Source organism: Myotis yumanensis, unplaced genomic scaffold (assembly GCF_028538775.1).
Source record: "Myotis yumanensis isolate MYYU_CA2020_CCGP unplaced genomic scaffold, mMyoYum1.0.hap1 SCAF_14, whole genome shotgun sequence".
NCBI lineage: Eukaryota > Metazoa > Chordata > Mammalia > Chiroptera > Vespertilionidae > Myotis > Myotis yumanensis.
Genome location: NW_027223765.1, coordinates 56,457,424 through 56,483,252, shown reverse-complemented (window position 1 = coordinate 56,483,252; position 25,829 = coordinate 56,457,424). Strand labels below are relative to the sequence as shown.

Sequence of the window (25,829 nt, the reverse complement as noted above, 5' to 3'; positions counted from 1 at the left end):
GACCAAGTTCCTAAAAAATATTCCCACTGGGTAATGTCCAACTTCTTAGGAAGGTGAGTAAGCAAACACGTGAATTACACATACACTTAAGTTCCCTGAGGGCGAGGAATATTTATCTGAATTTTCAGCACTGTGATCGTGCCTTGCACATAGTAGGTGTTCAAGATTAAAGTCAACGTGCTTACTCCTGTAGGCTTGTAAGCACCCCTGCGACAATGAGGAAGAAATGGCTAAAGGGTCACGCCTTTACATGTGCCTGGCGGTGTTTGGGTGGGAACCCCCACCAGCCTGTTCCTCTTCGGCCTCTTCCACTGCAGTTAGACAGGAGCAGTCGGAGCTCGGGTGACTGGGGAAAGCCTGCACAGGTAGTAACAAGGGCAGCACCTGAGCGCTGGCCACAGGTGCTGCCCTGGGACCTTCGATGACCTTTCAAGGTTATCGTCTCTCTGCTGTGGCAGCCGTGCTGCAGATGCAGCCCCAGGGCACGCAGCTGGGAGCGGGAACCAGACTTGCACTCCTCGGAAACCCGGTCCTCGCTCCTGGCCTCGCTCCTCGCTCCTGGTGTCAGTGCCGGCACACACGCCATGTGACTGTGTGGTTTGTGCACGGGGATATACCTGTAGCTGCGTCTGTTCTGTACATACACCCACCGCACAGCAGCGCTACACATCTTACGTATGTCGCTTCCAGGGTAACATGTGTGCCCCGTCTGCTGGTGGGCAGGCTGACAGTCACTCGGATGGAGTGGCTTCCTTGTCAGGTAGGATGTGACTGAACGGGACTTCGAACCCAGGACCACTGCCAGCTGGGACTTTGCTCACTGATCACCACGTCCCTGCTCCTCTGAGCTGGGTGGAGCTGGAGTGTTTCACGCTCCTAAGGAAGTTAACTTAGCGCCTGTGGCCGTTAAGACCTTTCCTGTTCGGGGATGTGGGCTTTAACTCTGAGCTCTAAGCAGGTGCAACGTCTCCTGATTCCCCCGTCTTTGGGGTGATGTAAATCCCTGGCAAGAAGCCGCTTCTCTTCACCGCCTCCCCCACACACAAATGAGGCGGTTGTTCGGCCCTCTTTTTCTCGGGGAGGAAGACGCTGTGCTGCCATCTCCCTTTGATTGAAGTCTGTTTACTGTGGTCGTGACAGATGGCAGAATGAGTGTCAGCTGCAGTCTACGGCTATATGGATCTATAGAAGTTTCCATGGTCCCTGTGGACACGTAGACGCTTCGCTCCCTCAGTGAGCCGATCGGAGGCCCCTGTGGAGAAAGCAGTGGGGGCATCTCAGGGGAGCCTTGTCCCTCCTTGTCCTCACACGCCTTTCCCAGGTCTCAGCTTCCCGTCCAGGCACGTGGAGTGGTCACTGACGTGCAGAAACTCTTCCAACCCAGTGGCATCTGGACATGCTCTAGGCTCACACTGTCCAGTGTGGGAGCCACCAGCCGGATGTGGCTGCTGAGCCCGTGGGATGTGCTCCCTCCCCACCAAGAGCTGTCATATGCGCACAGTCCGCATGGCATTCACAGACTTGGTAGGAAAAAGGAGGTGCTCTACCCCGTTAATAATCTTTGTATTGATTGCATGTTGGAATTAACATGTTTTGGATGTATTAGGTTAACTGAAATATATCTTCAAAAGTAATATCACCTCCTTCTTTTTACTTCTTTAACGTGACTAGTAGATATTTTAAAATTCATCATATGTGGCTCTCATTCCATTTCTGCGAGACGGGGCAGTTCTAGAAGGTACATCCCACTTTCCTACACACGCGCCGGCAGCCCAGGTAGCCCAGGGGCAGGATGCTGCCTCGGGCGCCTCGCCGAGGACACAGCCGCCAGCCCGCACTTGGGGCGTGTTGGGAGGAAGCCCAGGTGGCAGGCCTCCTACACGGAACACACCAGGAAAGGCTCCCCGGGGCCTTTTCAACGCTTGTCCTTCCTAATCAGATTGGGAGACAGCACATACTGGCACCCACTGTTCCCGAGAACTGGACTCGCTTGTCTACCGTAATGACCCATTAGCACAGGACCTATGCCATAGGCGATCAGACAGGAAATGGGACTCCTTGAATGTTCCCAGATGACTCTGTGCTGGGCTCTGGAAACCTGTAGGAATTGGCACATGGGGCCCGGTGCTACAGGCTCCTATCGGGTATTTCTCTTAGGTAAATAGATGCATTTATCTTTTTGATACTTTCCTGATATGTATTCTTTACCTAGTATAAGTGTATCCTGCCTTAAGTAAACATTAAGTATAAATATAGTTGTTTTCTCAGAGAGAGAACAGCATTATCGAATGGACATTATTCAGCAAATACTGATTGGAACCTTCTTATTAGGCCTGGGGCAAGTGAGGCAGCTTGTTCACGATCTGGACAAATGAGGTCCTCGTCTCGTCTAGGCCCTGAAGGGTGTGAACCGAACACACGGACACTCGTGTTGCCACGTTCAACCTGCGTTGTTTGTCTCAGCAGAAGATGCTTTGATTTTCCACGAGGATTGATTATCAGTAATCATTAAAGATTTGCCTGCCCCCCACATCTTATTTACTGTACATATGGTTTAGGAAAATCATGATTTTAATTGTAAATTTCTAATAACTCCAAAAAGGTGAGTTACATACCTGTAGGTTTTTCCCTAAACATCCACTTCAGTCCTTAAAAACCCAGGGCAGGTCTAGCTCAGTCTCCTCTAAGATCCCTCCCCCCATCAGAATAGATGGAATCTTCACTGGAATGAAGACATGGGGTAGCTGTCACTTCCTCCACTAAAAGCAGCATTCAGGTGGGCATTACCCTACTTTACTTGCTGGCCTGTAAGAAATCAAGGGACAGCCCTCGCCGGTTTGGCTCAGTGGATAGAGCGCCAGCCTGTAGACTGAAGGGTCCTGGGTTCGATTCCTGGTCAGGGCATATGCCTGGGTGGTGGGTTTGATCCCTGGTTGGGGCGTGCAGGAGGCAGCCAATCAATGATTCTCTCTCATCATTGATGTTTCTATCTCTCTCTCCCTCTCCCTTCCTCTACGAAATCAACAAAAATATATTTTTAAAAAAGAAAAAAGACAAAGAAATCCAGGGACAGAGTGTGAGATGTGAGATAGCTGAACGAAGTCTGGGGCCTGGTCACGATCAGTGTCCAGCACACAGTGGTTTCCACGTGTCATCTCAGGCCCCTGGCTGTGGCTACTGTGACATTTGCCACACGTTGCTTCCATGTTCAGTGGCCTCACCTCCAGCTGGCCTGCATAGACGGTGACGCTGGACTTCACAGGGGAACACGTCAGAGGTAGCTTCTGTTTGTTTGTTTTTTGTGAATCCTCACCTAAGGATATATTTTTTCCATTGCTTTTCAAAGAGTGGAAGAGGAGGAGGGAGGGAGGGGGAGAGAAAAGTAGAGAGAGAGAGAGATGAGAGAGAGAGATGAGAGAGAGACATTGATTGGTTGGGGGCCCATGACTGGGAATCAAACCCAAGACCCTTCGTTGCGTGGGCTGACACTCTAACCATTGAGCACAGAGTGGAGAGCCTCCATTCCTGCCCCACCCTGCGTCTCAGCCAGGCATCTGCTGCGCAGCAGGGAGCGGCTGTGCCTGGGGGACCCGCCTTAGGCGATGCACCTCTGGCTTTGGCTGTGAAGAGCAGCTCTGCCCCCCAGCCCAGTGCTGGGCTGTGGCTCTGGGCGGGCAGCCTGGGCACTCCTGGTCCTGCCCACGGGCGCTGGCCACAGACGCGCAGTCCGAGTGCTGGCGGATTAATTTGGGGTTGGAATGTAGGGTTTGTTAGTGCCCTTTCACTGTGCTGTATTTTGAGGAGTTGGTCCCTAACTTCTATTTGGCAAATACTCTGGTTGTCCAAATTTTTTTTGTTTTTTTTATTTAATTGTTCAAACTTAAAAAAAAAAAATTGGGTACTTACACTGTTTTGCATGTGAAAGGTATTTCAGTGACTATACTCGAGGCCTGGCCTTGTTTCCATCTCTCCTAATTGACCCGAGGAAACCGTACTGACGGATCTGGAAGTAAGCTCTTCCACCCGGTCGGTTGGTAGGTCGGTTGGTCGGTCGGTTGGTCGGTCGGTCGGTAATCAAGGCTGAAGCTCAGAGCAGCTCTCACACCAGGATACTAGCTACCACCCCAGAGAATGGCAAGAACACAGCTCCCCCACCACGAAAGGGCAGATGTTCTGTTAGGGAGGACAGCTGTAAACCTACTGCGTGCTCCAGTGTTTATGTCAATAGTGCTTGGCTGTGGATGCTCTGATAAGATGCCCTTTTTGAAAATGTTTTATTGATTTTTAGAGAAAGAAGGAGAGGGATAGAGAGATAGAAACATTGATGAGAGAGAAACATCATCAATCGGCTGCCTCCTGCACGTCTCCTACTGGGGATTGATCCCGAAACCCAGGCATGTGCCCTGACCAGGAATCACACCAGCGACCGCTTGGTTAATGGGTCGACACTCAACCATTGAGCCACACTGGCTGGGTGAGGCCCTTTTTCTTGATAGAAATTTGAAACCATTTCCTTTTGGAATTCTATTGTCTGTTCTCACTTTTGGAGATCGGCCGACATGGACAGGCTTCCCGCTGGGAGAAGGCGTGTTCAGGTCTTAGCGTACGGCCCTGGGGGCGGCCTGTGGCGTCAGGTGCTCTGCGGAGTGGGCTGGCCGTGGGTGGGTATCACTGCTCCTGTCCACGCTCACAGCACAGGGCGCTGATTGCTCACCACACTTTTCGGCAACCCTGGCTCTGGCCTGCGTGTCGTCCCTTTCAGGGCGCCAGGCTGTAAGCCGCAGTGCTTGGCGTGAAACCTGTGTGCCCGCCCCGCTCGCACTGTGATGGTGTGTGCATTTGCCTGATGGAATGCCCTTCGTAAATTGTGAACGTCATTGATCTTAATACTATCAGGTTCTTCTTGTATTATCTCAGTTCACTGAGCCATCTAGCTCTTCAGAGCTCGCCTTTTGTGGACACACACTCTTTTAGAAGTGGCATAGGGTAGACCAGACAACCCCCCGGAGTTCCTTTCCAGGTGATGATTCTGAAGTAGGCCACGCACCGGTTTCCCGAGCTCACTTCCCAGATGCAGAGCTCCTGCCGCATTGAAGGAGACCCAGGAGGTGGCCGGTGTGTGAACGCTGCCTCCGCATGCTGCCTGAGCCTCTTGTGGCAACTGTCCAGGCGTCTGGGCTGGCACCCACATTCTTTGCTATCACCCGAAACCACTGTCCACTGGAGTCCACCAAATTATGCACCGGAATGAAAAAATCAAAAATAGAAAAGCCTTTTCTAGCTACACATCTTTTGTCATTATTTCACTGTTTAACTGTTTTGTTTCGTTTTCTGGATGCTGTTTTCTTTTCCCAGCTCTATATCTTAAAAATGTCGCCTCAAAGAAATAATATTTATCATCCCTATTTTTTTCTGAAACATGAGGAGAAACTTAAAGTGTCCAGAATTCATGCTTTCTCCAAAGTAATCAGCTGAGTCCTTCTCTGGACCCTTGTCATAAGTCAGTTCCCTCCTGAGAGTCGGGAGAAGTCTCCCTGTGATGGAGCCGCAGGCGGAGGGCTCGCGCCTCGCGGCCCAGCAGCAGCGCCCGTGCCCGTGCCGTGTGCGTCGACAGTGCGCCTGCCCTCTCTGTCGGTGTGCGTCGTGTGTCTAACGGAGAAGGCGGCCGCTCACGTCGCTCCCTCTGAACGCAGAAGAGAAGGAAGTGAGTGCAGGTGTGTGGAGCCTGCAAGTCGCTGTGCTGAGGTTTGGCTGTATTTTTTCTTAATTTTAAGGCCCGCACCTTCCTTTTTCCATGTCAGGACGAGTCAACTTGATCCACGGTTCATTTAAGTAAAGGAGCTACTTTACACCCAATTGTTGCCATCGAGAGAAAGGGGGGCCTGTGCTGTCCGCTGCAGAGACATGAATTTTCACCAAAATGATCTGTTCCTGGAGAGAATGGGTTTGCAGACCTGCATTTTCCCTCGTGTGATCACAGAGGAGAGTGCAAGCCCAGCCGGCGGGTAGCCGGGGGCTGTGGGACTCCCCGGCCTGGGAGCCTGCCATCCTGGCAGGTGTGTCTGGAATGGAGCAGGATGTGTGAACGCCATTTAAATAATTATTTGCTAGTTTAATAAAGGAAAATGCTTCACACCACCACACCCTCCCACAGCTGATAAGTGATGCCACCTACTGTGAAAATATTTTACAAAACACTTTCGTTTGGAATTGGTACCAAATAGTGAGATTGAAACGGAGCATGTGCAGGGCTCTTCTCGGCTCCGAGAGCGAAAGTCGCTGCCGCCAGAGCTCAGGTCCCGACACTCCTCCTCCCCCACAGCTAGGACTTTTCACCCAGGTTTGGCTGAGCGGGTTCGATAGGTTGCTTTTTAGCTAAGGATTGGATCAGTATATTTGTACTTAAACTTTTTGGATGGTAGTTGCACTTAGCACATTAAAATATATCTGTTCACTGCATAGGTAAAGGAGATACATTTTATCCTCTTGGCTTTTTTTTTCTTTTGAGAGGGAAGGACTTTAAAGACTGTAACCATTCACGCGTCCCAGATGCGGAGGCCCCCGAACAAGCCAGAAACACCGCCTGCTCTGTGATGTAACCGGCCAGGTCTCGGTGGCCTCTGAGAAACTGGCTCAGGGAACAACCACCGCGATCCATCTCAGAGGCTGCACAGTGCACTTGGCCTTCCTGAGCGCTGGCCGCAGCCTCTGCAGGTGGTGACGCCTTTTCCTTTCTGCCCCCTCCCCATGGGTCTGCCCTGCTGCCCGGAGCCCGGCTGTGAGTGGAGGAGGCGGCCTCAAGGCTGAGCGGAGCCGGACGAGGGCGCCCTTGTCCGGAGCCCCAGGAGCAGCCGCCTCCCGAGGGCCCAGGTGGCCCTGAGCATCCAGAGTCCGGAACGGAGAGGGCAGGCGCACTGTCCATGCAGAGCCACCTGGTCATTATCGCTGGGCGCTGGGCACCCTCACGAGATGGATGGAGAACCCACCGAAGCTGATGCCACTCCGGCTTTTTAAATACATGTATTTTAACATTTCAAAGCTCTGTTGGTGACATTGACTGGAAAATAGTAGAGAGAAAGAGCTGTGTCTGATTTGCATATTCTACCAGGATATCATGCAGCCCCTGTGATAAAGTCGGAGGAAGGCGTGGATTTTGAGAGCTTTCCTTTCTCTGACAGAATTCCACACTAAGTGTATACCCAGCAGTAATGCCTCCGGACTGTGCTTTGCATTTGTGAGCACAGTGCACAGGGTGACACTCCGTCTCTGGGTGAAGCCAGGACTTGCTGAATTATGTTTCATGGGGAATTTTTACCTTTTTTTCTGTTTATGACAGTCGTTCCATCTGGTTTCATAATGAGGTCAGGAACAGGTGGATGTGAAATAATGCTAGTGGCGGAGTGATTGCTGTGTTAATGAATAGGCTATTTTTTAAATTAAAAAGTTCTGGTATTTGAAACATGCTCTGGACTTTAAGCACACTTACCTGTAGTTAATCAGAGTGAAAGGTTTTAGTGCGCCCTGGTTATGTACAAATGCTTATGGCACCTGTGCACGGAGCTGGAGAGACTGGCATAATGGTTAAAATTGGGGGGAACCTGGGTCATCCTCACTTATTTGTCTCCATTATTCCGGTAACTATGAAGGATTAGCCCTGGTCTGATACAGGGTGTACTTGACTCCTCGCCCCCAAAGGCCAACGGCTCTTCCTGCTTATGAAATGCAGGTCGCTTATCACACCAATAACCGCTAAAAACCGGTTCATCGGAAAAGCGCACCGAGCCCGCGGCACGCGCAGGGACCCTCCCCCGGACGCTTCAACATCTTTTGTTTCCACATATCACGCGACTTTATGGACTTTTGCTGTGGCATTGCCCTTCAACGAGAAAGCTTTTTCCATTTTGTACCATAAAGAATATTATTTTTCTGCCAGCCAATTTTCTCTGTTAGTCGCTAATTGGCTACATAAATCTCGGGTGTTGAGAATGAGGAATGTCTCGGTGTCATAGAGTATAATCTTCACCCTTATTTACCAATTCATTAAGATTCATTGATGCAGGATCGGTGAGAGGAAATGACAACATAAATCAGGCCTCCAACATAATGACCCTAATCAGCTGGGAATTGCTGGAAATGTCATGATGAACTATGTCCTTGTGTTCGTGCCACTGTACGTTGTCATCGCGCTGCTTTATGAGCGGGACGCATCTTCCTGACACGGACTGTATTTAACGAAAAAAGAGTTGTTAAAACCCTGATTCCATTAAAGCTGCGCGATCCATCCCGGGTCCTGTGGTATTTAGCCCCGTGCCCTTTACCTTCCCTGTAACTGCTTAATGGGCTGCGGCTTAATGCACCCTGGGAGCACACCTGAGTGAAACTCCCCGAAAAAAGCAAGCTGATTTATAGCCCGGCCTGTCTTTATTTCACCCGTAATTCCGGCACATATGGGGAGTGGAAACAGGGCGTTCTCCACTTAGGTGCCAGATCTCTTGTCACGAAGCCCAGGAAGCGCCCCACTGGCCTAGAACTCCCTAAATATCCTCCCCTCCCCTCCCCCTTCCCCTCCCCCCTCCCCTCCCGCCCTGGGAGTAACCATACCAGGGCCCGCCCATGGGAACCACTGTCCTTCCTAGAACAATGTGTCAGCTCCACATTCACAAGGACTCTGACACGGGCTTTTGTAAAGAGGTTTCCGGATGCCCTGCCACCCAAAGGTGTTGGTTTCATTCCTCACATTCGGGACCAGCCCTGGAGGCCTGGCTGTGCGACTCCCAGGGCCTTGGGTTTAAAGCAGGTGACTCCTGGCTGCAGGGAGAGGGCGGGCGGGGCTGCGGGGCCTGGCCCTCGCCCTCCTGCAGGCCGGCCCAGCAGCGGAAACGCCTGTCAGGGTGTGAGGATGGACAATTGCCACTTTATACTCTCTGGTTATTTTTCCTACCATTGAGCATGACGGTAACCACTTTTTTTATCTTAAAAACATCTTTAATCTATGGTATGAGGCTGAGAAAGACCCGTAGAGAACAAGACGCGTTTCCTTAATCTTGACAGCGTGGTAATCTGGCCGCTGACAGGCTGCGCGGGGAGATGGATAACTGCTTAATCGAGTGCCGGGGCCCGGACGTGTTATCGGGGCTTCCTCTCACAGGACTGGCTGGGCGCGCCATCGACGGCAGATAAGCCCTGCTCCGCGGGCCTCAGGCTAATGCAGGTTGACGACCAGGCTTCGGGGTTGGGGTGCGCAGTGTTGTGAGCGCGGCGCCTTCTCCTTCTCCAGGGGCCTCTGTCTCCCAGGACGGCCCGGCGCTTTGTTCTGGCGCGTGAGCTGCGTGGTGGGGGCCTGCTGTGGGCGAGGGGCGCTGGCCTGGCCAGGAGGGCGCCTGGACCGGGCCTGGGCCCGCCCATCCGCAAGGCCGCAGTGTGAGAAGTCCATGGCCAGGCCCTGCCCCACCGACACGGGTGGCAATCACTGCCCCACAGACTGAGGACAAGGCGGCCCCTTGGAGGGAGACAGGGAGGGGGCCCCAGGGCTGGAGGGAAGGAGAGAGGTTCCGAGAGATGAGGCGGGAGAGAGACCGACAGAGAGAGAGAGAGAGAGAGAGGGAATTCTGAGACAGATCAAGTGACTCACTGAGAAAGAGACGGTACAGGAAGGTACAGAGAGAGGGGGGCTGACTGTGGGGGGAAGGAGAGAGCCTGGAAGGAGGGGGAGGGCACCCCAGGCAGGGTGGGCAGTGGGGCAGGCAGTGGGGTGGGTGGTGGGCAGTGGGGCAGGCAGTGGGGAGGGGGGCAGTGGGCTGGGTGGTGGGCAGTGACATGCAGTGGGGTAGACAGTGGCATGCAGTGGGGTGGGCAGTGGCATGCAGTGGGGTGGGCAGTGGGCGGGCAGTGCTCTGGTGCCACTGGGCCCCTCAGGCTCAGGACAGGCGTCTGCGCTTGGAAGAACCCAGCTTCCCCAACAAGGAAGTTCTGAGACTATACCAGTCCCACTTGGCGAGGCAGAGGGAGGCACCCAGGCCCCCCAGAAAGCTTCGGTTGGCACTAGTCAGTGGGAGACGGGCATCGATGTAATGTGGACTCCCGCTCCCAGAGGGGTCCACGCCGCAGGATGAGCCAGCCTTGACCTCTCAGTGAGGTCGCTGGGGAAGGGGATGTTTTCCTCCCCCTCCTCTCCGCCTGGCTCCTTGACGCTTGGAAACCATTCAGGTGTAAGGATCTGTTTCTGGAAGTGGAGAGCTTTGTGAGCCTCCTGTCTTAACGTACACAGTGCAAACAAGTCTGAACCCAGGGCTGTTCGTGCTCCAAGCCCCTCGCCTGGGACTGCTGGCTCCGCCTTGAAACCCCTGGCCCCCCTGCTCCCCATCCACGGGACTGGGTTTCTGTCCTCGACCCCATGGTTCAGGTTGCTTCCACTCGCGGTGTTTGCAGGAGAAATCCCAAAATGCTGGCTAGGGGAAGCCAGTGGGCAGAGAATCGGGAATGAGCGGTGCAAAATGGTTATCCCTCTAAAGAAGAATTCTGTATAGTCAGAGGCATGTGTACAGTCAGACACAGCGTGTAAGTCCTGTCCGTCTCAGACAGGGACGAGCTGTGGCATCAGCAGTCGAGACTCCGCGCCCTTCCCGGTACCGCTTGTCAACCCCAGCACAGCTAGAGCTCGGCCTGCCGCCCGCTTCTGTTAGGGGCTCCGCTCCGTGTCTGACACCCGTGAGCTGCCCTGCATGACGCGACGGGGCGAGAGGGTCACTTCTCTGTCGTTCGGAGCAGCAGCTGGTAGGTGAGAGCCTGGGAGCGGGCTCACTCTGGCCTGGCCTCTGCGCGCTGGCCCTGCTGTGACCGGTGCCGGGGAGCATTGCACCCACAGAGCTGGGCGCCTCACGCTGCCTCAGCGCGCGCCCTGGTCTCATCTGAGTTTTTAGACACAAGATGCCTGACTTCACTCCATGCTGCTGCCGTCTGCCTGGTGGCGGTGGCCTGGCGTGGGGTGAGGAAAGGCAGTGCCTCAGCGCTTGCCCTGAGCCTCCTCCAGCCCTGCATTCGCTCAGGAGGCGTCACCCCACCCAGCACGGCCGGGTCCTGGCAGATGCGAATGCCCTGGCAGCCGAGTGTCTCTGGCTCTTAAACACATTGCCACGTTCTCATGTTGGGGCCACGTCCACCATAACCTGTTGAACAGTCTGTGGGGAGGCCTTGCTGATCGTTTTCTAAGGACTTGATGATAAATGAGATTCCAGCAGCTTAGGGGGGTCCCTGGGTGAGGGGTGGCCCTGCGCCGACAGCATAGACATGTGCCAGGCGCCCGCTGGGCGCTGCCCCCTGTCTTGGGTGGGCCCGCACCCTCTCCGACTTGCTGGATGCCTTTAGAAGCTCGTCGGCACCTCGCTCTGTTGTTGCTGCCCAGTAGCCCCTGCCCCGCAGTTTCAGCTATCTGGTCAACCTTCATCCAAAAAGGTTAAATGGAAAATTCCAGAAATAAACGAGTGGTAAGTTTTCAAGTACGTGCCATTCCTGCAGCCACGGCCTCCGCCTGCCCAGGACGTGGGTGACGCCTCTGCCCAGCTTCTCTGGCGGCTGCGCTGTGGCCATTGGTCCCGAGAGGCCGTCCTGCCTGCCGATGCCCGATGCCGATGCCCCATCGATCTGGGTGTTGTAGTGCCATGTTCAGTCTCCTGTGAGTAGCCCAGTGCCCAGTAGCAGGCCCATGCAACGCCCCCGCCCTCCTCCCCCACCCCCTTCCACCCCCTCCACTCCCCCTCCCCTTCCACTCCCCTCTACTCCTCCACTCCTTCCCACCCCCTTTACCCCCCTCCCACTCCTCCACCCCCCCCCTCCACCCCCCTCCACTGCCCTCCACCCCCACGCAGAGCATTGGGTGGTCTCTCATCACCAGGGGCGGCGCAGGACAGCGAGGCGTGGAGAGACAGAGACCACACCACGCGGCTTTTCCTACATATGCTGTTATAGTTGTTCCATTACCATTAGTTATCATTGTTAACTCTTACTGTGCCTAATTTATAAATTAAACTTTATCGCAAGTGTGCACGCATGGAAAAATGGTATAGGGGTTCAGGAGTACCCCTGGTTTCTGGCGTCGCTGGGGGTTTTGGAACCTTTAAGGGGGCGACTCTTTGTTGTACCCAGATGCTCCAAACCCTCCATCTCACCACAGCCTTCTTGTCACTTGCGTTGATGGTGCTTCGGTCCCCTCGGTCCTGTGTCTGGTCGCTTCCCCACCGGCCCAGAGCCCATAACCTGGCGGATCATGGAGCGCCCTCCCGTCCCTCACCCTGCCCGACGCCTCGTCCCTCCACTGCTTTGGCCTTGGCAGCTCCAAGCTCCATCTTCCGCTGAGTCCACGGATCTCCCTGACAAGCTAGGAGCGCGGCTCTCAGCACCCTGCTGCGTCCACAGCTCTGCACGCGCAGCCCCGGGGCGCCTCCGTCCAGAATGGTTTAATTCCTCTTTTTCTATGAAGATGGTGGTGATGTGACTTGTGAAACTTCCCTTCTACACTCAGCTTCTTCAGCATTCTTCTCTTGGAGCACCTCCTCAGTCCGCAGAGCAGCGGCCTGGTCCAGGCGGCATTGCTGACGGCCCTTGCCTGCCCCGCCCCTCCATTGCCCATGACCCAGTCATCAGCCAGCCTTTGCCGGGTGCTGTGAAGTAGCCAGTACTTCAGCAGTGACAGGGCACTTCTGACCTACCAGGCGGAGGGCAGTCATTGTCGTAGGGGAGGGAGCCTGACCTTTGGCCAGAAAAAAAACAAAGCACATCTGTAGCACCTAGGACAAAATCTCTCTAAAGTAAACATTTGAGCTAGGTTTCAAAGCGTTTATAGGAGTTTACTACTCACAGTAGTAGCAAAAGGGTCTCCCACTGGGATAAAACAGCAAACGTAGAAATATGAAAGAGCAAAATCTGTTTGAGAAGCAGTGAGGATTAGTGAAGGCGGGCAGCAGGGGAGAAGCCGGGGGTGTTACCCCTGGGGCCTATTATTCCCACCAAAGAAATTCAGATGATCCTTGGGAAGCAGAGGCACTTTAGAGGTTTGCAAGCAAGGCAGTGAATTGGTCACCTTGACTTTGGTTGGGAATGATGTTTATGATGCTCGCAGAAGTCCCTTAAGTGCAGGAGAAAGAGGCGGAGGTGGGTGGCCCATGGGGACGATGGAGAGAACTGGGATAAATAGGGCAGATATATAGGCATGCGAATTACCAGAGCTTGGTGATCAGCTTAGTGTCAAAGGAGATGGCAATGACCTTTTCCTAATCAGAAAAAGTACCAAGTTTAAGGAAAGTGTGTACAGTTTTGGACATCTTGAATTTTAGGGCATCTCCAAGACTTTGGTGGTAATCCTATATAATAAAAGGCTTATATGCAAATTTACCAAACGGCAGATTTGCATATGATGCGCACTGACCACCAGGGGGCAGACACTCAATGCAGGAGCTGCCCCCTGGTGGTCAGTGCGCTCCCACAGGGGCAGCACTGCTCAGCCAAAAGCCCTGAGTGCAGGCAGTCAGATGTACCCCTCCCCCGCCCCCAGGGCTCCTGGACTGCAAGAGGGCGCAGACCAGGCTGGGGGATCCCCCACCCCACCCCCACCCCCCGAGTACACGAATTTCGTGCACCGGGCCTCTAGTAAACAATAAAGAGAGAAGAAATTGTTGAGGATCCCGTCTAATCCTGAACAGGTGGGTTAAAGCATACACAGGGGGCACATGGGAATCTAAGAAATACTAGCATTTAATGGGCAGGTAGAAATAGCACCACCTTTCAAAAAAGACAAAAGAGGTGAAGGGTTATAGAGCCAGGCTGCGAGCAGGGGCACAGTCTCAGGGAGTTATGGGAGAAGTTTCAAAGAGCAGCCTCCAGTGTCAGGGGTGGCTGAGCCCCTGGCCTGCTGGGTTTCGTGGTGTCTCTGCGCCTGGCCCCCCCGCACCTGCTCCCCAGGCCGCGCTGTAAAGGCTGCCTGGCCTCCAGCCTGCATCTAGGAGAAGCGCTTGATTACACTAGTAATTGGCTTCGGAGTTTAGGAACTGTTATCCTAGCCGGGAGATTGTAGGGTCCACAGTGCAGACAGTTGCAAGTAGGAGATAAACCCTGGAGACAGCACCCCTTTGAAACCTGTACCTGACCAGGTAACGAGGTTGGAGGCACTAGAGGAGCCACAAGAGCAACCTGGAAGTGGTGGCAGGGTCCACGTGCACGATGCTTGCAGGCTGTGTGGAGAGTGGTGGAGAGGGGTGTGGGGCCGCTGATGGAGCATGCGTTTAAGCGGGAAGGTCGAAGGTGAACAAGCTCCTGCTCTTGGAGGAAAAGGAGGAGAGGGCAGAGGATGAAGATGTTGGCTGAGGGGGGTTCCTTTGGCCTCCCCATCGCATTACCGTACTGCTCCCTCAGCCACTGGACACCACCGCCCACCCTCCTAACTCCTATGTCACTGCCTAGGGCTGGCTCTACCCCTGACGACAGTGCTGATGTTCAAATGTTTGTCCACCCGCTGTGTGTCTGTGTGCTACTGCTCCCTGATCTGCAGTGTTTGCTCTGAGGGAATGAGGGCTCCTCTGACCTGAGGGACTGTGGGCGCTGGGCCTCAGTACTCGGTAACACCACTCCTCCTGCCTCCAAATGCAGGGAGTGACGCGGTGTGTCCCGAGGACCTGCCAGGTGTACGCACGCCCTGTGAGCTGTTGGACTCCCTGCTAGCTCTTGCTCTCACTTCTGCTTCTCTCCTGAGAAACACCTCTTTCCTTCACTTGGCTGTTTTCCCAAAAACACCATTATTCTCCTGACTACTGGGGCTGGGATGGAAATTGAGGAGCCTTACTGATGCTGCCTGAACTCTTCCAATCAGCTCCCAGGCCTGGTCCTCGCTGCACGATCGCCTTCTCACTCACTCACTCACTCACTCATGCATCTATATGACAGCGAACTAGTTATCAACGGCCAGGTGTCCTGTTAGGTATGAGACATGGTGCCTGGCTTACAGTGAAGCATTCAGAAAACTGGGGTACAGTAGGAGGATGCTCTGTGGGGTTCAGTGTGAACCTTGTGGGGGGGGGGGGGGCTGTGGGAGCGTGCCTGTCCCCGACGCAGTGGCCCGATTGTCTGAACAAGCTCTTCAGCTTGAGCTGAGGGTTGAGGTTCGGTAGGAACGGGCTCCTTAAAGGCCCAGGCACAGGGCGGAGGGAAGGCGGGCAGAGGCCCCAGGAGCTCGGCTTCCAGTGTGGCTGCCCAGCGAGAGGGGGCGGGGACAGCATTGGTGCCACCAGAGAGCGAGGGGCTGTGGGCCTGGCCCAGCTCAGAAATAAAATGAGATCCACATGAGGAATTTTAACTTCTCTATTAGCCACATTTAAAAAGTGAAGAGAATCTGATATAAATTATAATATTTTATTTAATCTAATTTATCCAAAATATCATCATTTCAACATGTCATCAATATTATAATTTATGAAAGACACACTTTACATTCTTTTCTTTCATACTAATTCTGAAAAATCATCTTGATTTGGATATTAAAATTTCATCAGAAATACCTGATAGTTATTTAAATTTCATAAAATCAGTAGATTCACATAGAAGTTATTTAATACACACTTAAAGGTTTTCAGTAACTGCTCTGAATACCAACTGTAAATTTGCGCTAATCTGCATTACAAGTGCATGTATGTTGAGTCCCACTCTGCAGGCCGCTGGCCGCGCCTGGGAGTTTGTTCCACATAGAGGCCACAGGGGCCACGGAGGCCACAGGGGCCATGGAGCCAGAGCCAGCCTGGGAGGCGCTTTCATTCCCACTGGAGTGGTGGGAGGTGGCCGCGTGCTCAGAGCGAGCGACGGGGCAGCGGGTACGATTGGGCAGGAGGCAGAGTGCACGGGGACTCCACGGGGAGGCGAGCGAAGGCAGCCCGTGGAACTTCTCATGGAGAACGTGGCCCCTCTGAGAACCCGGCGTGGGACTGGGTAGAGGGAAGTCGTGGCCTCAGGTTTTAGGATGGCGAAGTAGAAGCGTGCATAAGGTGGTGGAAGCCGGCCATTCTGGAAGGATATTCTGGTGAACCATAGTGATTCGGAGTCACTGGGCACAGGCAGGCATGAGGCAGGCGTGGGGGAACCCAGTGGTCTGGGGGTGCTCCAGGGCAGGGTCAGCGGCTGCCCACCAGGGGCCGCGTGCCCACGCGCTGTTCCGGGCACAGCAGCAGCCAGCTCTGCCCTGAGAGGCGGGACAGACACCCAGGGCCCCCAGAGTCAGCACGCTGTGGGGTCCTGAGGGTGGAACTCCAGGCCACAGGAAACATTTAAGAATGAGTGGGAGTTGAGCTCCTCAGAAGGGAGTGGAGGCTCCAGTGGTGGAGGCAGAATCCCGGGAGCAGGAAGACCTGGAGGCAAAGGCGAGAGAGACAAGGTGAACAGCAGTGCGTGTCTCGGAGGCCACGCGAGGAAAGGACGGAACGTGTCTGTGGGGTTTAGCAGGTGCAGGCACCTTAGCACAGGGCAGTGCGCTCCAGGCAGCAGGAGGCGGGGACCAGCCCAGGGCCAGGGCCCGAGGAGGAGAGGGGGCGGGGGGGCGGGGGGAGTCCTCTCAGCAGCAGGAGAGGGACAGAGGCAGTGGCTGGCAGACTGTTCACATTGGCATTGGCATGCCTACCTGAGCACAGGTGAGGGAGCTGGAGGGTGCAGAGGGCAGGGGGCAGCCCTCTCTTCTTCGCCCCTTTCTTCTGCTGGGCTGAGTGTCCCAGTCTCCTGTCCTGGCTCTGCCACCGACTTCCTTTCCAGACCTTCCCGCACCTGCTCAAGAAGCAGTCCAGCTCCAGTCCTCGCCCGCAGGACTGGCACTTCCATCTCCAGGCACCTGTTCTCGTCCTGCGCCAGCATGCCCTCCCTCAGCTGGGCCAGCCTCCTGGAAGCCAGCCCTGCCTTCACTGCCAGGGTGCCCCTGGCCCATCGGGGGACTCAGTTCAGGGGTCCTTGTGAAGTAGAAGTGCGAGCAATGGTCATAGGTCATTAGCGCTCAAAGGCATAGATACATTTATTACTGAACAAGAGCTAGGACTCATTGCTTTGCTCTCATAACTGCACAGGTTTGCACAGAACAGTTTCTCAGCCATGGCACAGGCACAGGCACAGGGACTGGTGATTTCCGTTGTGGGGCCTGTATGGCAGGAGTGTTAGTGGCATCCTTGGCTTCCCACCAGCACCCCTTTCCCCAGTGGTGACAACCAGGAATGTCTCCAGACACTGCCAGAGGTGCCGGGGGCGTCCGTCGGCCTTGCATTCTTGATAGTCAGATCCAAGGGAAATGATCCTAAAAAATATCTTATTTCAGGCAGCAATGAATGGCCACCACCCACTTTTGGCTGCTAACCAGGCTGCTAGGGACAGTCCTGTTCCCCCAGCAATACTTCCATTTGCAGAAGTCCGAGGGGTACTCCAGGCGGGAGCTGACGGCTCAGCTAACACATGTTAAGAGCAGCGTCTTAACACAAACCATGTTTCACAGAACCTTTCTGCCCACCTGCTCTGCCTGCCCCAGGTCTCCTGCTGTTCTCTTTTGTCTTCCGGTCAGGGGTGTGCTGGTACCAGTGAGGCCAGATCCTCCCACCACAGCATCCACTGCTGGAAGGAAGCCCACTTTTTGGAAAAGAACCAAACCTTGTGTTCCATGGAGAGCTATGATGTCGTATTCAGTTTTGTATTTACAGTGCACACATTCCTGGGAAGGGAGCACAGAGAAGCGCTGGTGGAGCTGGAGGGCTGTCCTAAGGGGCCCGCACGCCGCTGGGCCGTGGCTGTGGTGGACAGAGGCCCCTCCGCCCTGGGTGGGCGTCCTCGGGGGTGGGGACTGGGCCCAGGCCCTCGGATTCCTGTTCAGCCCAGCTTCCCCTGTTAAGGGCACTAATAATTAACCACTCTGTCCACAGTGTGAGGTCAGGTTGCGAGTCCTGGCTGCAGTTATTAGCATGTACTTTCTTGACTCCAACACACTGCACATACAAAGGAGAAATGCTGCTGAGAAGCCAACTCAGGATTTCCTGTCGGCATCCAGCTCTGAAAGGACAGTCGGGGGCTGTGTGAGCAGGCGGGCGTGCAGGGGCCCTCAGCCTGCGCCAGGTGGTGGACAGGATCTCATTCTCATCAGTTACAGGACGCCAGCGCCGCCTCCCTCCGAGCAGTCGCTAGGGAAGTGCTGCTGTGCTGCTGCCGTGTCCCTCCTGTAGCAGGAGACAGCGGGGAGCATTGTTAAAAAGCAACGTCACTGAGAACACGTCGGTATTTTCCGACGGGGCGGAGAGGATTCTGTGCTTGGGCGTTTTTCGTAGCTTCCCACAGGCCTGGGTTTATGGGCTACCAGCAGGCGCTGTGATTTATTGAGCACCTGCTACAGGCCAGGCACTTGGCACAGGTCGGCTTTGTGTGCTCCCAGAGCGCCGGGATGTTTTCATGGGAACACTGGCCACAGTGTCATCTCCTCACTGACATGCTAAGTGGTTAATGTGTGTCTTCTCCACCGGACAGCCGTCTCCAGGTGGATGGATCTGTGTCACTTTTTGTTCTTCATTGTTGCCCCAAACTTAACACATACCCTGGAAGATATTAGTTACAAAACAAACATTGCTGAGAAGGACGAGTGGACCCAGATGCAGAGCAGGATAGTGTTAGAGACGAGGAGTGGACAGGGTGGATGGGTGGCTTGTTGAAAACTTGTCCATTGGCAGAGTGAGGGTCCAGTTCAAGTGTCAGGTGCCATGGCTGCTCCCTTTCCTCCACACCTGCCTTCCCAGACGGCAGGAGCCTGCTGTCGCCGGGACCCCTGGTTACCATGCAGATGGGCGTCCAGCAGGTGTGAGATGGGCCGGAGGAGTGCGTTTCTACGTTTCCAGAAGCCACCAGGCCACTGTCCACAAGCCAGGCTCTGTGTAGCTGCGGTCCGCGCAGCTGCAGTGCAGCAGTGGAGCTTCCTGTCAGCGGGAGGCCCGGTGGTTCTGCTGGGAAAGCCCGGCCGTGAGACAGAGCCTCGCACCTGCACTGCCTGCGAAGGGAAGACCAGGACCTGCTCTGGGCGAACACCCTGACCTCCATCCCTGGGCCACCCAGGGGCCTGTCGCCTCCATTATGTCTCCTACAGACACCGAGGGTCCCACCATTGTGTGCAGTCGTCTGGAGAGGATGCCGTCACTGCCCGTGCGGTTGGTGCCCACTGCAGAGTCCTGGGCACTGCCAGCGCCAGCCCCCTTGTTGGCATGCTGTGGCAGTCTCTTCCTACATACCCTCCCTGGCTCAGCACTTTTTTCTAGCTCTTGAGAGAGAAGTAAAGCAGTTGGGATATTTAACAGTCAGAGTTGGCGGGGGTCCTAGGTCCGGTGTGACCAGGTGACACCACGTCTGTGTGAGCAGGGGCCCCTCAGGTGGAGCTGGGATGACTTCTCCCTGAGCAGTTGGAGCTCACCCCCACCTGTCCTCTCACCGGCCTCGGGCTGTTTCCCAGGCTCCCTGCTGACAGTGAGATGGTGTCTGAGTTCTGGACTTTAGGCTCTGATTCTCGTCCTTCTTGGCTGTTCCCATCGGGACTGTCCATCATCTCGGGCCTGACTGGGGCCTGCTCTGCGTCAGGTCACACGGCATCTCCATGTGTGTGTGGATGCGAGATTGGAGGGCACGGAGATACTGTGTTTTAATTGTATGGTAGTAAAATTGAAGGGGCACTTTTAAAAAGACTATTTTAACTCTGTATTTTGAAAGAAATCTTTCTTTATAGTACTCAGATGTGCTAAATGGTGGTGTAATGAGATGAGGACTTAGAAGTGGAAGGCGTCCTTGTACAGTATTATTGAAATCAGACTGGAAGTAAGTGGCAGACACCTGTTGTTTGTCTCCAGTCGCTTATTGAATGGCTTGCTTCATTCCCTTTGCCTGGGCAGACGCAGCTCAGAGATAGACGATGAACCAGGACTAGACCGCGGGCGGGATTTTCTTCAAGCAGAGACGTGGTTTGACATCTTTTGTCTTTTTACATTAGATTTTCCCCTTTCATGTTATATTTTATTTGTTTGGTGCTGTTATATGGACTGTAATCAATGTAAAACTGTAAGCCTATACCTTTGGGTTGATAAGCTTCCCAAAGGAAGTGATTACTGTGTACAAACATGGGGAGCCACAAACACAAAAGGTGGCTTGCATCATATATATATATGTGTATGTGTATGTGTATGTGTATATTCCCATTTTGTAATATCTTAGCATCATGGTCATTTTTTCCATTAAAAAATACTGTATTATGTGAAATGATACAATCTTTGAGGCATTTCCCATTATGTAGACACCATGCCTTTAAATTATAGCGATTGCTTAAGATTTTAAGGCAAAGTGGGCTCTTAGAAGTGTGATTAATAGCAGGGAATGAGGCTAATGCTGGGTCATCAGTAGCACTCCATTACAAAAATGGTTGGACTAATAAAGCATCTATCTTTTTGACCAATAAAACATTTGAATGATATGTGTCTCGTTTTTGCCGTATAACAGTGACTTGATCCTGAGTAAACCCTGAACGTGTGTTGCAGAAAGGGGGTGCGTCAGAGGCAGGAGGGAGCTGATGCTGAAGGCAGCGGGCTGAGTGGTCTCCTGGGAGGCGATGCATGACTCCGGACAGGAGTAGAGTCTAAGCCGTTGGTGATCGATTTCTCTGGCAGCATCCGCGTACACAGTAGGCTCTTCATCAGTGCTCTGTGCGGGCCTGGCCAGGGGCGCGGGCTTAGCAGTCAGGAGAGACCGGGTGGGCCTCCGGTCCCTCCAGCTCTGGGCCTGTGCACTCACTGGCGGCTGGAAGAGGTTTTAGATGCTTCATAAATCATTCACCAGTTCTCATTATTGTGACTTGATGTTGAAGCACTTCCATTTTCAGTCTGTTTTAATCCTTCTGATAAAGCAGAGGAGAAAGTCTCCATTTGGTACTAGTGTGTCTTTAATCTCTCTCTCCCAGTTGTAAGCTCATTATTTAACAAAGAAAGAACATGGCTCCGCTCCGGGCCTTTGTGGAGCAGGATCAGCCAGAGTTTAATAACATTGGTCCGGTGGCGTTACATTTATTTAAAAGTTTTTCTTTCCTGTAAAGGGATACATACTGGCTTCCCTGTGACCAAGTGATAGAAAGTTTCTTCTGAAACAGATGTATGTTAGTCCAAAAGTGGATAAACTTTAAAAATTGGGTTGGTGGAGGTAGAGGTGGAGGTGGCGACGGGAATGCTGGAGGCTGGGACGCGGGCTCGGTGCCCCTCGGACGATGGGCATGGCCACCCCGGAGGTCGGGCTGCAGGCTGACCCCAGAGAAGAGCTGTGGGAAGACCAAGCCTCTTTGGGACTTTCAGTTTTTAAAATCAGTTATCAAACAGGATAGAAAAGACTTCTTACTACATGGACCCTCTCTTCCATTTATTTTATTTTATCTATTTAGTAAAAAATGCTTTAAAATGTTGGGGTCTGTGGGGAACAAAATAAACGAACTGGGCCCATGAGGTAAAACTACAGTTGTGTTGGGACAGGTGCCCCCGCCACAGGGCAGCGCGGTCTGTCCTTCCTGCCTGGGGAGGACCCAGTGGCACTCTGGGCACAGAGGCATCCCTTAGGGCAGTGGTCGGCAAACTGCGGCTCTCGAGCCACATGCGGCTCTTTGGCCCCTTGAGTGTGGCTCTTCCACAAAATACCGACTTCTGCGCATGGGCCACGGAGTTTCAATCGCACTGTACGTGTGCGCCCGCACTGGCGAGCAGACGCAGTGCAGGGTGAGGAATGGAGGGTGCAGGCCGGCACCCTGCTCTGGCTCACTCACCGTGGGCTCTTGTGTTTCGCAGCAGCACTGGGTCAGGCCCTCCCCTTCTCTCTGTCTCCGGGTCCTCTCGCCGCAGGCATGGAGAGTGAGCAGGAACTTGGACTTCCCGGTCCTAGAGCATTTGAGGAAGGGCCTCTGCAGAGGTTCCAGCACCCGCCTGGCACCATCGCTGGGAGCCAGCACGGCTGGGCCTGGGCTCCGGGAATGGGCAGCCCGAGCCCCACAGGCCTTTCGAGGGCTGCGGAGGGCGAGGTCTCCACGTCCCCTCCCTGTGTCCATCCAGAGCCCTGTCAGGGCCCCGCTCCTGCAGCAGGCCCCTCTGACTGCCGGGGCCTGGGCCTGCTGGCCTGGGGAAGGGGCCCAGAGTTTAGTAACGCTGTGCACTCCCTGAGCTGGTGGCCTTTCAGGAGAGCTTGCTCCCTTCTGAGACCCAGGAACAAGCCACAGGAAACCAAACAAAAACAAAGGAGAACTGCGCTCTCTCCTTTGTGACTTTAGGTTTACAAAACAAAGATTAGACCTTGGAGCAGGAGCCGCCAGCGACTTGGGGTTTCAGTGGAGCTGGGCTGGGGCCACTGGGTTGTTGCTTTCAGACAGAGATGGAAACTCCAGCGTCGGACTGTGACTGATGTCACTGCAGAACCTCCTGAGGGGTGCCCTTCTTCATTGCAGCTCCGCCTCCCGGCGCTCCTCTGGCTCTCCAGCGAGTTCTGCTCTGTGCACCCTGAAAGTGCAGAACTTGAACAAAGCAATTCACTGGTTTTAAGTGTAAAATGTAGATTCCCAAATATCAATTACCAAATTGTTTTCCAAATATGTTTTGCTTATTAAATTCTAAGTAATGGAGGAATGTTATTCACACTTATCAAAATTAAGTAGCTAATAATGTTAAAGTATCTATAAAAAAGATTCAAACTAATACTTCAATTGCAAATTATATATCTAAATATAGTGTCTCTGCTAAGGCATGATAACTTTCTTATACAGTAGCTGTTTTATATGTTAGTACACAGCAAGCAAACGTTTTGAAAATAAAATATTTTTTCGTAACACTTTCATTAGTGGACCCATTAAACTTATTATTCACTCTTGGCTTTGAAAACCAGACTTCTTCGTTAGGCTGACAAAATGAACTCCTGAACATCAACTGATTAATATTCTACATAATCTTTTTAACGGAAGAATTAGAACCCGATACAGTTTAATTTTTGCAGGTGGTTGAGAACCTATAAATCCGTGTGTTTGTGGACCCAGTGCACTTAGCGGCATCTCGGGGAGAATGGAAAATTGGTTTTCTTCTAGATAAAGCAGTCAAGGTTCGAGTCCTGTGTGACCCATATATTTCATTGATAAAAGATGAGCCTAGGAAGTGAATGCAGTTACTCAAACATGAAAACATCACAGCCTTTTAAAGCTGTGACCAAATTCAGCCTTTATAGTTTAAGCCATGTGGATGTTTTATTACCTACCAGCCAGGTGTAGGCTGAGCTCCTTTGGGGTGACCTCTTGTTTCTTATAGCCAAGCTTTTTTACTTCTAAGTAATGTCCCCAGTAAAGAGTTAACCGGATCTCCCTGGCTTTGCTCTGGCTTATATGATGATGAGTAATGCGAGGTTGGTAACAGCAAATTGTTGTTTATAAGCAAACATGGCATTGTGCAAACAAGCGGGCCTGGTCTCCAACTGGTCTGATTTCATGGTGGCCAGCAGCTGATCTGTGTAACACACAGCCTTCCTGCCTCTAAACGTCAGAAGAATGACTGTTTGTTTATCTTGCCTTCTTTGCAGCTGTTTACCCTGTAATGCATTTACCTCGACCTTGATTCCCGAGAGTGGCCCCTTTCTCCTCCCAGTTCTGTTTACATTAGTCCTGCCCCTGGTGTCACCTACGAAATCTGTTGATTATTCCACCTGGTTAATGTTAAATTACTCTTGTAAGATGATGTGTTTGTTCATAAACATAAATGCCGGGCCCCTTGTTTACTGTACCCATGGCAGCGATCCTTATTCAACAAATGCTGCTTTGTTTGCGGGTGTGAGCAGCAGTGTATCCTGCAAGGTCTGTTTTAAAAAGACACACACACACACACACACACACACACGGAAGAAAAAAAATAAAAAAACTTATGCTAGAATTTTGATAAAGAAAGAAAAAGGGGAACTTGTCCCTGGAATGTGGTTGAAACAGACTTAGGTTTGCTTTTCTTATCTTTTGCTTGGATGAAGGGGCTGAGAGATTAGCAAGCTGTTTGGTTTTTCTAAGAGATTTCCTTAGTGTAATGATATCTATGCAGTTGTTTGCTTTTTTCAGAAGGGAGAGAGCTCTCCTGAAAGGCCACCGGCTCAGGAGTGCACATCAGATGCTAGAAAACTCCTTGTGGAGCAAACGGGCTTAGAAGTCCTAGGAGAGAAAGTCTAGTGCTATGAGCAGGCAGCCCCTCTGACAGGTACAGTCCTCGGGTTCGTGTTGTGTGTGTGGTGTGTTGTGTGGGCTGCGTGTGACCCTGTGTGTTGTGAGTACTTTGTCGAGTTTGAAAGGGGAAGATTAACTTTTACTTTGATGTGTTCTGAATAAATTCTGTGTCATCAACAGAGACATCTTAACTGGGAGGAAATCAATAATTCATACACATTATAGTTTTAAAAGCTACTGTTTTGATTCTTACCTGTTACTTTTCTTTGTCTCATTTCACTGTGAGTTTGTGCATTGTATTATTTCTAGTTAAGTAAAGCAGAAATTGTGCCTCTTTATTCAGCACCCTGTGACTGCCCCTGGGCACTGGTGCCCAGGAGGTAAGATAGAACACTAGCCTGTCTTTTGTCATGTTTTGCAAACAGCAGAGAACACAGCTCCCATCATCTTTGCTTTTTGTTTTGTAATTGTTGTTTGTTGCTGTTTCTGATTTGCATTGTGTTTCAATACTAGGCAGCATGTGCTAGCACTTACTGTAAATTACCAGGATCAGCAGACTGGGGTGAGGGTGGAGGTTGGGGCTTGTGACCTTCAACAAAGTGTGACCTTTTATTTCAGAAAAAGCCTGCTAGCCTATCTGTAAGAGCAACCTCGGGTGGATGCATGTGTACATGGTGGAGTTTTTGAAGGACACAAGTAAATAGTTCTTTTCACGGAACGGAGAAATGCAGGTAGCAAGCAGCCTGTGGCAGCCTGCGTGCACTAAGCCGCCGCGGTGCTGTGGGCATGGAGCTCGCTCTGGCGCGGGGGTGGGTAGGGGCTGGCAATGGAGTGGGCAAGCCAAGAGGTGTGTCATGGAGCACACCAGGCATTCACTGGTGATGGGAACCTGGCCCTGTGTTTATGAATTATGTAAAATATGGAAACGAAAGAATATGTATTTTCTTTCACCAGGCTATTCGTGAGAGTTCAGCTGTCTGAATGTTCAGATAATTAGAGTTCAGCAGGCTTTGTTTTGTTCTGTGAAAATGCATTTAGCTCAGCACCCAGAGCACCTGGCCCTGCCCACTCTGAGCTCAGAGGCTTCCTGGCCAAGCAGAAGGCCCGCTGGCCCTGCAGCCCCTGTGAGGTGTCTGTCTGATTATGTGAGCCTCCGGATGAATATGCCAGGGGGTGGGAATGCATTCTCCTTTGTACTTGTGTTTCCTACGGTGGCTTCTTTGTAGCTTCCATCGTTTGCCCACAGCTGCTATGATCACAGCGCTTACACCCTTGTCTACCGGGAGAGAAGGAAGACAAGGCCAACAGTAGCCGAAATTCTAAAAATATAACTTAGACATCTGTAACTTTTACGAGGGTGGGTGCTTGTCTGAGCTCACTGATGCCGGGTGGAGATTACGTGCCCAGGACAGTGTGAATGAGATGGGCTGCGAGGGTGAGGCCTGCGGCCTGCACAGCCCGGGGAGCTCGGAGTCCCTGCCCTGGGCCCGGGCTCCTGTCTTCACATCAAAAGCCTGGTGGAGAGGAGATGCCTCCTCCTGTTAGGCACCTTCCCTTACACCACCCTGTTCTCCCGACTGTTCTGAGTTAG

At 52.8% G+C, this 25,829-nt stretch overlaps 1 protein-coding gene across 4 annotated transcripts in view; it reads left to right on the top strand.

The window, feature by feature from the left end:
- Window positions 1-25,829, top strand: part of FOXP1 (forkhead box P1) — a 482,289-nt gene that overhangs the window by 235,767 nt on the left and 220,693 nt on the right. The window contains exon 1 of one of the 4 annotated variants that reach the window (XM_070391015.1): window positions 23,802-24,272. The exons of the other annotated variants lie outside the window; for them this stretch is intronic. The gene's annotated coding sequence lies outside the window, so the exon portion shown is untranslated. Of the gene's footprint in view, window positions 1-23,801; window positions 24,273-25,829 lie in introns of those variants that run through there. 4 annotated transcript variants of the gene reach the window in all.